A 12,312-nucleotide genomic window follows, 5' to 3' on the forward strand; every position below is an offset into this window, starting at 1 on the left:
GCCGGAGTTTACGTACAGTAGGGTGGCCAGTTCCTTTCCGCTCTTCCATTCCCTTACCCCAGCCAACAGCGCATGGCAACCCATCCAACTCTCGACCACGCCCAATGTTGCTTAACTTCGAAGATCTTCCGGGATCCGGTGTTTCAACACGGCTACGGCCGTTGGCATTTATACATCATATTGCAAAAGAATGATAATTAAAACATTATAAATGTACTAGCTAATGTAAGTACCCGTGCTTCGCTACGGAATTCTCAGAAAGACTGTCTTTATAGTTTTTCCCTACTGAAGTCAACATAGATAATTAGAATGACGTCAGTATTAATGTAGCGATTAAAAGTAATATTGTCATATAAAATACTCGATCAAATGAAAAACCGCACATTTGAGCACTTTTAACGAACAGCACTGTACTATCGATCTAACAGTCCAAAGTTCTATGCTGGAATGATCAGGCCGCGGACGGGCGCGAACACTCCTCTGCCATTATTCCGTTAAATGTGCACACCGTTCGTTCTAACCAGAGCCTCAAAATAGGAACTGAATACCTGGAATGCTATGATGAACCAATGTGTTACGTACCAGTAGTATCAGAAAATTTATGAACCAGAGGAAATGAATACCATGTAAAAGAAGACGGATATATAACTCCCCGACTACTTTCCGACAATATTTAGGCAGGCTGTCATACTCGGTACGCAGCTTTAATTCAATGCAATCTGTCGGAGATGAGTGGCAGCAGAAGACACAGAACACACCACAACAAACAATGGTCAATGTAATGTTATTGTTGATCAATTTTGTGAGCTTTCTATATTGTAGGCCTTCCGACTCTGTGATATTAGAGCATCTTACAAAATTATGTAAAGCGTAGACTGTAGTTCCTTATTCCCCGACTTTACATAACTATTTTCATTCAATTCTGTTTACCAATTTTCTCGTGATATGGACTTACTAAATATAATCCAAATTCATGAATATCTCTGTTACCATAGGCGGCACGGTAAAAATGTATAAGGCATAAATGATCGGAAATTTCACACTATATAACTTTAGTTATGTATTATTATTATTATTATTATTATTATTATTATTATTATTATTTTGCTATGTGCTTTACGTCGCACCGACACAGATAGGTCTTATAGCGACGATGGGGCAGAAAAGGCCTAGGAATGGGAAGGAAGCGGCCGTGGCATTAATTAAGGTACAGCCCTAGCATATGCCTGGCGTGAAAATGGGAAACCACAGAAAACCATCTTCAGGGTTGCCAAGAGTGGGATTCGAACCCACTATCTCCCGGATGCGAGCTCACAGCCGCGCGCCCCTAACCGCACAGCCAACTCGCCCGGTGTAGTATTTATTAATAGGGCCACTAATAACATAAATATTTGAGAATTAAATTTTAAGCCTTCCCTATAGTACTATTTCGCTCAACGTGTATACAATTATATATGGCCTAGATTGTAGCGACTTATTCCGTGACTTTACATACCGATTTTGATTAAATTCTCTTCAGCCGTTTTTCCGTTATGCGCATACATACATACATACTGTACATGCAGACAGACAGACAGACAGACAGACAGACAGACAGACAGACAGACAGACAGACAGACAGACAGACAGACAGACAGACAGACAGACAGACAGACAGACAGACAGACAGACAGACAGACAGACAGACATGGCGAAAAATTAAAATGTTAATTTCCTTGTTACTGTGGACACGACCGATACAGAAATACAATTCGTTTTAAATTCTGAGCAATGTACAGGCAAAACTCTTACAGTAGATGTATGCACACTTTTTTTTACAAGTTGCTTTACGTCACACCAACACCGATAGGTCTTATGGTAACGATAGGATAGGAATGAGCTAGGAGTGGGAAGGTGGTGTAAAAATGGGAAACATGGGAAAAACTATCTTCAGGGATGCCGACATTGGGGCCATAATCTCCCGAATGTGTAAGCTCAGAGCTGCGCGCCCCCAGCACACAACCAACTCGCTCAATATGTATGTATGTATGTATGTATGTATGTATGTATGTATGTATGTCCGGCCCTTGTTCAATTTTTCTACTGGGTCGGGTATGAAGTGTGATAAATATTCGTAGCAATTTTTACGACCAGATGCCCTTCCTGACATCAACCTCATAAGAGGAGATCATGAGATAAAATGAATCACGTGATATATGCTAGTAGGAAGGGCGAGGGTGAAACCCGGTGCCGGCACATAGCCTACTCCTGTCGAATAGCACCTACGGGTCTGCTCAAGGCTTAACGTCTCCATCTGACGGACAAATCACCATCAACAGCGTCACATGCCCTCACTCCATATGAACACAGCGGTGAGGTTTGGAATTGAATCCAGGCTTTTGCCACCCAATCATGTGATTAAACGACCTTTTCGACCATGCCGGCCAACATTCTGGTAGTGAAAATGTTTCTAGCAACGAGACTCGAACCGGCAAACCACGGTAGTTCTAACGCCTTAACGATCATGGCCACATATTGTTAAACTGTTACTGCAAAAACAACACGGTCGGATTAAATGGCATATGCGCTAATGGAGGCTAGGTTATTATTGTACTGCTGATCACTACACGAAAATTAAAACATCCCGTGATTTAAGCCAGCTGACAAATTCTTCTGTAGCAGAGTGCAGGTGCTGCAAGGATCCTTCAAACCTCTTCATTGGTTATAAGCTGGATAGTCTGTGCTATGGCGTCACAGTCATAGAAGCGTCTCACAGACTTTTCCCACTTTTGAGTCAGAACTGACAACTGCCGTGGTTCGCTCGAACTCTGCTCAGTGATGCTCGTACTCTTGTTGATAAGTTGAAGCCAGATATCTGGTTGCAAAAATCATAGATTATGCCAAGGTGGTCAGGATCTGAAGTAGTCCATACTTCACTCCAAGCTTAAATTACATCACTGTGTGTTTTAATTAGTTTCTCATCTAACTCCCACGAGAAATTTCGGAATTTTAACTTCTTTGGTTTCCTGTTGTAAGAAATTGCAGGCTATTGCAGCACTTTTGCCATTCTCTCGGCAGAGTTGTTTTTCTTCGGTAATGAATTGCCTCATCTCCGCCTCTGTGGTGTAGTGGTTAGTGTGATTAGCTGCCACCCCCGGAGGCCCGTGTTCGGTTCCAGGCTCTACCACGAAATTTGAAAAGTGATACGAGGGCTGGAACGCTTTCCACTCAGCCTCGGGAGGTCAAATGAGTAGAGGTGGGTTCCATTCCACTTTAGCCATCCTGGAAGTGGTTTTCCGTGGTTTCCCACTTCTCCTCCTGGCAAATGCCGGGATGATAGCTATCTTAAGGCCACGGCCGCTTCCTTCCCTCTTCCTGGTCTATCCCTTCCAATCTTCCCATCCCCCACAAAGCATAGCAGGTGAGGCCGCCTGGGCGAGTTACTGGTCATTCTCCCCGGTTGTATCCCCAACCCATAGTCTGAAGCTCCAGGATACTGCCCTTGAGGTGGTAGAGGTGGGATCCCTCGCTGAGTCCGAGGGAAAAGCCAACCCTGGAGGGTAAACAGGTTAAGAAAGGAAGAATGAATTGCCTCATAAGGAACATTCATACTCTTTCTGTATGATAGTCCTCAGCTACTGACTCCCGAAACAGGAACAGTTAATATTTTGTGTGATTTGCCGACATTGTGGTTAGGAAGGTACATATATATTATATTGACATATAGTGTAAGTGATTTGAATTGGGACAGTTCGTTGAGAATGTAGGTGCCTTGAAGTATAGTACATGTGTGTAGGCCTGTAGGCCTATTTCATATTATTTCAGATTAATGACCTATTCCTTATTAGGGTTTATGTGAAGAATTGCCTTGCTTATGTTAATGTCTGCATGTTCATGTCGTATACCTCGAAAATACTTGGCATATGTACAGTCTGTGCTGTGCATCATTTGACTGCTGCCCTGTGTTCTGTGTACCTCGTTTTGAAACATCGATCAGTTTTCGATTGTAGAATTTGGAGCATTCATTGCATTTGAGTTTGTAAAATTCGGATAAGTTACATATATCTACACGCCCTATTTTATGCCAGGGCACATTGTGAAAGTGCCCACGTCATAAAATGAAGGAGTTCAAGAGTAAGTAATTACCAGTTTGGCCCCGCGGTGTAGGGAGCAACGCGTCCGCCTGTCATCCGGCGGACCCGGGTTCGATTCCCGGCTTTGCCACGAAATTTGAAAAGTGGTACGAGGGCTGGAACGGGGTCCACTCAGCCTAGGGAGGTCAACTGAGTAGAGGTGGTTTCGATTCCTACCTCAGCCATCCTGGAAGTGGTTTTCCATGGTTTCCCACTTCTCCTCCAGGCAAATGCCGGGATGGTACCTAACTTAAGGCCACGGCCGCTTCCTTCCCTCTTCCTTGTCTATCCCTTTCAATCTTCCCATCTCCCCGCAACGCCCCTGTTCAGCATAGCAGGTGAGGTCGCCTGGGCGAGGTATTGGTCATACTCCCCAGTTGTATCCCGACCCAGAGTCCTAAGCTCCAGGATACTGCCCTTGAAGCGGTAGAGGTGGAATCCCTCCTTGAGTCCGAGGGGAAAACCGACCCTGGAGGGTAAACAGATAAAGAAGAAGAAGAATTTGAATTAATCAATTTTTTTTTACTTTCTAAATAGCCCCTCGTCAATTAATCAAATGGTAGCTGTGTTCCCACCGACTTTACCAGCTATAAGATCATATACATTTGTACCAAACTAGGCATAATTACATATTTCTAACAGCCTGCCCCTAGATGTGACTTTTACACTATTCATCCTCGTGGTAATCATAAAAACCCTTTCCTATTCTTGCGTCAACGACGTCGGTGTGACGTTAAACCACTCTAATAATAATAATAATAATAATTAAAAAATAATAATAATAATAAGAAGAAGAAGTTCTTTGACCCATGTGTTATTACATTTTAAGACCTTATATACTGTATAATACGCCTAGTGGTTGTCGCATGTTCTTGAGAGAAGTTAGGTTGTTGGATTATTTGAGACATCAGCAAAGAGTTACTTTTTTAGGAATTTGCTTTACGTCGCACTGACACAGATAGGTTCTATGGCGACGATGGGATAGGAAAAGCCTCGGAGTGGGAAGAATACGGCCGTGGTCTTAACTAAGGTACAGCCCCAGCATTTGCCTGGTGTGAAAATGGGAAACCACAAAAAATGAAATCTTCACGACTGCCGGCAGTGGGCCTCGAACTCACTATCTCCCAGATGCAATCTCACAGCTGTGTGTTCCTAACCGCTCGGCCAACTCACCCGGTACTAAACAGAGTGAAAAAGGTTAAAAGACGGGGAACAGTAAAATGAATCTACTAATGATAATATGCCCTGAGTGGGATGTAACTCTGAAATTAATCTTCTCTGAAGTCATCGAAAGATTTGATCTACCAAAGGCAAGAAAAAAACATTTTAGTTTATTGTTTTACTACAACTTATTACAGTATGTTTCACTTTATTTTAGGTTAAGACATGCTCAAGTAGTGTGTATAGGATACTAAATCAGATAAGTAATTTGTAATAATAATAATTTATTTCTGTAAATAAAAGATTATGAACGTTAAAATTCAGAGTGGTGAAAGGTTTGACTCTGATCATTACTTTTCCAAGGTTAAACTGAATTTCATTCCTCACAAGAAGATTCCAAACACTGGAAATAAAATTCGGAGATATGAAGTGACGAAACTTAAGATTAGTCAAGAAGTTAACGAGCAGTATCACCACAACTTGACCTTTGAATCTAAGAATTGGACTGAGATTGCATTTAAGATCCAACAGGCAACCGACGCCACAATCCTCGCAGCTCCTAAACAAGAACATCGATGGTGGCATGAAACCTGTGATGGTGCACTGGTTCGGAGAACTGTTGCCTGAAGAAAATAGAATTCGACCAAGGATTGGGAAGATTTTGATATATTCTGTGATGCGCGGAAAGCTGCAGCCCGAGTGTTTCGATAGGCAAAGCGATCGTAAGAGAACAGATGGAACAGATCGATCAGGACTTCCGGAAGAACAACGTCAGGAACTTTTATCAAACTTTCAAATCTAATCTGAAAGGAAAGCAAAATTGCAACATTTTGACTCAGTACTTCAACAAGTTTCTCAACTGTGATGAGCTAACGCAAATACTATCCTCCTCCCCTCCTATTCAAGGTCTGTCCAATTCTCAGCCAACTTGTAAGATGGAAATTAAGCAGATCATAGACAGTCTGAAAGATAATAAAGCAGCTGGGGAAGATTCCATACTGAAGCTGGCGAATGGGGATACTCTGGACATACTAGTCTGTCTCTTTCAGGAGATTTGGAAAACAGGCACTATACCAGTCGATTGGCAGTCAGCACTAATCCATCCTCTCCACAAAAAAGGAGACAAGAAGAACGTTGACAATTACAGAGGTATATCGATAGTGCCTGTTCTTTACAAGATTCTTTGTAAAGCACTACTCAACAGAATCGAACTTCATCTTGATAAGCAGATTGGCGAATACCAGGCTGGTTTCCGAAAGGGCCTTTCCTGTCGGGAACAAATTCTCAATCTGAAGAACATCATCAGATACAAGATAACTGGGAGGTTTGAATATGTGATCGTATTTGTGGACTTCAGAAAAGCATACAACTCGATTGACCGACAGTGTGTCGCAAACGTGGGCACAGCGGAGAAAGGGACAGACACTGCCCACACGTCTGTTAGGCAGGTCGCTGTGGTGTCTCGTCTAGTATTGTGTGAATAGCGGCCAAATGCATTGGCGCGTCAACTGGACGTTTACTCCAAATATGTTGTGCGTGCGACAATCCGATTCCTATGGGCGAAAAGAAAGAATTGCACGGACATTCACCGTGAAATTAGTGCTGTGTATGGGGAGCGGGCCTTTCCCCGGCAAGGTATCGTAAAGTGTTGTCAGCAATTCGAAGACGGATGCACGGATATCACGGACAACCAACGCGCCAACGCTAAGGCAGGCCCACAACGTCCAGGACCCGTGCAAAGGTCAACACTGTGAATGCGATCATTAGACAGAACTGAGAGAAATCGCGACGCAGCTGAACATGTCGTATGGCAGTGTGTTCGCCATTGTTCATGAGGACCTTGGATATCGTAAGCCGTGTCAAAGATGGTTTCCTCGTCTTCTCATCGATGAGTACAAGGAACAACGTTTCCAATCTTCCCTGGCATTTTTGCAACGCTATGCCGCAGACGGCAACGGGTTTCTGCGGCGAATTGTCACAGGCGACGAAACGTGGGTCCTCCACTTTACCCCCGAAACGAAGCGAACATCAATGGAATGGGTGCACCCCTCATCACCACAACGAAAGAAGGCCAAGTTTCAACCTTCAGCCGGTAAGGTTATGGCGATAGTGTTCTTTGACATGGAGGGTTTGCTGCACGTGGAATTCATGCCGAAAGGAATGACGATCAACGCGGCGTCGTATTGTCAAACATTGCACCGGTTGCGTAAAGCGATTAAAAACAAGCGCCGGGGAAAATTGAGCGGCAGTGTGATTTTGTTGCACGATAACGCAACACCTCACAAGGCCCTCCAAACGACAGAACTGCTGCAGCGTTTCAAGTAGGAGGTCTGGCGACATCCACCTTACAGTCCCGACCTAGCGCCATGTGACTTTCATCTGTTCGGTAAGCTCAAAACGGAGCTCGGTGGTCGATGTTTCCAGACCGATGAGGAGGTGAAGGCTGCTGTCTCCGAGTGGTTGCAGAACTCTGGAGGAAATTTCTATGCATCCGGCATCGACAAGTTGGTTGTGCGTTCGCAGAAATGTTTGGAGTCTCTTGGAAACTATGTGGAAAAGTGACGTTACAGCGTATGTCGTTATAGTAGTGTTGCTGTTGTATAGGTGGTGTAATAAATGGTCATAACTGGGAAGTGCAACTTACTTTCTGATCTGCCCTCGTAATAAGAAGATGCTGAGTTTCGGAGTCATATTAAGGCATTACAGCACTGTTGTTATTGCTTCGGAGACCTTGTGCATGAATCGAAACGGACTAGTACGGACAGGTTCGACTGAAGTCCAGTAAAGATGTATACAGCAAGATGGAACCGATAACAACAGCAATTAGAAAGAGAATATTGGTGTTTTATGGGCACATCTTCTGTATGAATAATGATCGGCTCACAAAGAAAATCTGGAATTTTCTAAAACCAAAGGCATCTAAGTTGAGATGGTTCCAAGAGTGTGAGAAAGATGTGAGAGGGGTGGGCATTACGGACGACAGGGGTTGTTTCAGAAGGATATCAAGCTATCGAGGTTTTATTGTGGAGACAGAACCTCGAAGATGGAGAGGCCCTTTACCAGAGGTGCGGAAGAAAGCGCTGATCAACGGGCTCAAGAAATACTGGCAGGATGTCAAAGCTGGCAGACGAACAAGACACAGACACTGACAATAAGATTGGTTGTTAAGGGGAGGTTGTACCTTCCTAGGGAGCAAAATATCAAAAAAAATTTTTTTGCTCATAAACATTCCTTGGAGTGTACTTTACTAGATAAATATGTTTTCGAATGGCATTCTAGCCATTAAAGGCTTTAAATATTAATTTCCTTTAAGAGCAGCACAACTTGCCACGCCCCATTTCGCCATCTGTCAACTTCTTGAACTTCAGATATTTAATTTTAGCGGTATGTTGATTTATGTGAAGATATTTCGTTTTCAGGGTTGGCTCCTCTGTTCACGCGGAACGACTTTCACTTGTTTCTTGTGTTTCCGGCGCGTTTTCTGGACATGTTTACATCCGAACGTTTGTTTTTGTGACAACATGCCTCGAATTGGAAGAGTGTATAAGAAATGTAAAGGAGGGCCTGGAAGAAAGCCGAAAGCAAGTGTAGTTGGTGGTAATAATAGTGCAAATAATACGGATTTTGTCCGTGGGAGTGGTGCAGGTTGTTCTAGGTTAGATTCAACATGTGCTTCAACATCAGTGATTGTGAGTGATAATTCTGGCAGTGAAAATATTAGTGTCAGTGCTTCCAGAAGAAAGCTGAATACTGATTCAAGTATAGGATCTTTTGTAAGTACTCAATCTAATAATGAAGAACATACAAGTGGCAATGTTATCATAGAAATTGAATTGTTGTCATCTGCCATATCTTCATTTGCAGTCTGTAAAGCATGCCATGTTAGTGATAGTTTATTTTGTTGTGAAGATACCACTGCAAGATATGGACTTGCTAGTAAACTATTTCTGAAATGCAGGAACTGTAAAGCTCAGTATTCATTTCGTACCAGTAGGAAGGTTGACAGTGGGTATGAAACTAACATTAGGTTTGTGTATGGATTGCGTACTATAGGTAAAGGTGAATTAGCTGGTAAGACACTATGTGCAGTCATGAATCTCCCAAGTGGCCCAACAAGATTCCAGAAGTATACAGGTACATTATGTGAAGCTGCTAAGCATTGTGCTATTGCCTCTATGAAGGCTGCTGTCAGTGATGCAATTGAAAATAATGATAATTCTACAGATATTGCTGTGGCTGTTGATGGAACGTGGCAGCGTAGAGGGCATACTAGTCTGAATGGAGTAGTAACTGTAACAAGCATGGATAATGGCAAAGTGCTAGATGTAGAGGTACTGAGTAAGTACTGTCATAAGTGTAGATTTATAAAAGATAATGAAAAACTTAAATTACATAAAGAAAGTTCTGAATGTAGTGTAAATTTTGAAGGGTCCAGTGGGAATATGGAAGCTGCAGGTGCAGTAAACATTTTTTCCAGGTCAGTTGATATGTTTGGGGTAAGGTATGTAAAATATTTAGGGGATGGAGACAGTAAGAGCTTCAAAAGTGTGGTAGAAGCAAAGCCATATGGAGATGTCAGTGTGGAAAAGCTGGAATGTATTGGACATGTCCAGAAAAGGATGGGAACCCGCCTTCGCAAGTTGAGGAAAGATATGAAAGGCATAAAATTACCAGATGGAAAACCACTATCTGGGAAAGGTAGACTCACAGACAAGGAGATAGACAGTTTGCAGAACTATTATGGTATGGCTATTAGAAGGAACTGTGACAGTGAGATGAAAATGAAGCAGGATATCTGGGCAATTTATTTTCATAAACTATCAACTGACACGGAGTCTTGTCATGCCTTGTGCCCAAAAGGACCAACCTCATGGTGCAAATACAACCGTGCTATAGCAGCTGGTGAACAGTATAGTCCACCGCCGTCTCAATCCTATATACTGCCTGCTCTATGCTATGCGGTTAACATGCTTCTCAGCGTGAGCTCTTAGTGTCACGAACCTCCGCTAGGGGCGCCAGTTAACGCACCCAACTTATCTCCGTACCCAAGTTATTGTGTTCCAATGCGTTTACATCGAGCATTTGTGTGTGTGTCTCTGGTTGTAAAATGAGTAATTGTTGTGTTCCTCCCTGTATATCAAAGCAGGAAATCCAAATTCTTCAGGTGTGAGGATTCCTGTTATCCCCCTAATAAATAAATTTGGGAATGGCTTAACGCTATATCAAGGCAATGATCAACCAAGGGTATCAATGGATTCCATCCTATTATTCTTGTGTTTGTAGCCTAAATTTTAGAGATGGAGATAAAAGATAAAACTAAAATAAAATATATTGAAGCCATAGAGCGTGCCTAGTCGGTCTTCGAATTATACCCATTACCTTCAAACCAGAAAAATTGCTCCACGAAAGATCAGACAGCGACAAGATATTTCTTCGGAAGAAATCTGCGATGAAACAAGCTCTTCAACAGCAGGAAATACATTGGATGACGAGTACGAAATTTATTTGAACAACGATGTGTCAATACAAGTCAATATTCCAGCGAGTAAGAATGACAGCAGTGATCAGAAAATCTGACATTAGAGGCTCCGATCAAGAATTCTGAGACTGCGATAACAGCTGATGACTAACCATAATGAGGTTAAAGACTACAGAGGCAATTCGAAGACAACCCAGAAATTGATCGCCTGAATAAAGTAAAGGGATCAGCCAGATATAAAGGAAAAACGACCGTTTAAAAAAAAATCAAATCCATAATATTCGCAAGACAAAATCTGGCCAGTCAGAACAAAATAACGCGGTAATGTGTGGGGTGGGGAATATTAACCCAAACGGTTATGTATATGGCAGGACTCCTGATCTAGTGTCAGCTCTGTCACAAAGTACTCTGGACAGGTAGCCTAAATGGAAAATGTTGATAGTATTTGTCGGGATTTCCCAATTAGTGAAGGAAAGATCTAATGTAAAACACTCAGACCAACATAGAGGAGTGTAACAGTGATCGCCGATTAAATGGCTAATTTGGTACGGCTCCTCTACGACCGAACCAGTGACAAGTTCGTTTGCGTGGTCAATGTTGAAGGTATATGCGACACAGATAATGTAAAATTCCTGCTCCACCGAATAAATTGTTGTGTTTTCTTGTAATCCGACTTTTAAGTTCTCTAGTCCTGCCGCCTACTTCCTCGTTAAAGGCTTAGAAGTATCCGATGTATCCTTTTTAGTTCAGAAATTATTATTTTAATGCCTTTCGGCAGAACAATCCAGATTGTGTGCATTTCTATTCACCAGCAGATAAACTACTTACAATGGTTGAATGATGATTTCATCGAGTATGTTAAAATAATTCAGTTGGAATCAAAACGTGAAAAACTGAAGTGTCTGACTAATGAGACGGCAGATGCAGTCTCGCTAACTGTGAAATCTATAGTGGAATGTGTGTCTTATCTGTTACTAAATCGGTTATTTTATTAACTCACTGGATGATTTTCTGGAGACGCAATAGAAGCCCTATTTAGTTCAGTGAGATTAGGTGGTGGATTTAATGACATGACGAAATCACGCACTGCATTATGTGCTATAAAACCATCCTGAAGACTGGTCATGAACCACGGGTCAGCGAAATAGTGATATAATTATTTTTTTGCCTCCGCTGCTGGTAAATAACAGTAAAGAAAGGACTGAAAAGATGCTCTGTTACTCGTGTCGAGAAAATTCTGAAATTCGTATGTACCATGCTGCAGTGGGATGATCCTAATATATCTACTGTAACTAGTAAGATTTTATATATTTTACGTTTCTGTATCTTAAGCCAATCTCAAATGTGAAATATTAGATTCTCTATGGGCATTATCTTCTCAATTAGTAACATGGTAAGGATTAGTTTTCTTTTTATACTGATGTTACGGACCAACTCTCATTTTACCAACATGTGCTCTGGGTGCGGTAAGTGCTGCCATCTGCAATGTCGCTGTAAACGCAATTCTCGCGGCACAGAGCAGGCAGTATATAGAGATTGAGACGGCGGTGGTATAGTCAT

The sequence above is a fragment of the Anabrus simplex genome, chromosome 3 (genome assembly GCF_040414725.1).
Source record: "Anabrus simplex isolate iqAnaSimp1 chromosome 3, ASM4041472v1, whole genome shotgun sequence".
Lineage (NCBI taxonomy): Eukaryota > Metazoa > Arthropoda > Insecta > Orthoptera > Tettigoniidae > Anabrus > Anabrus simplex.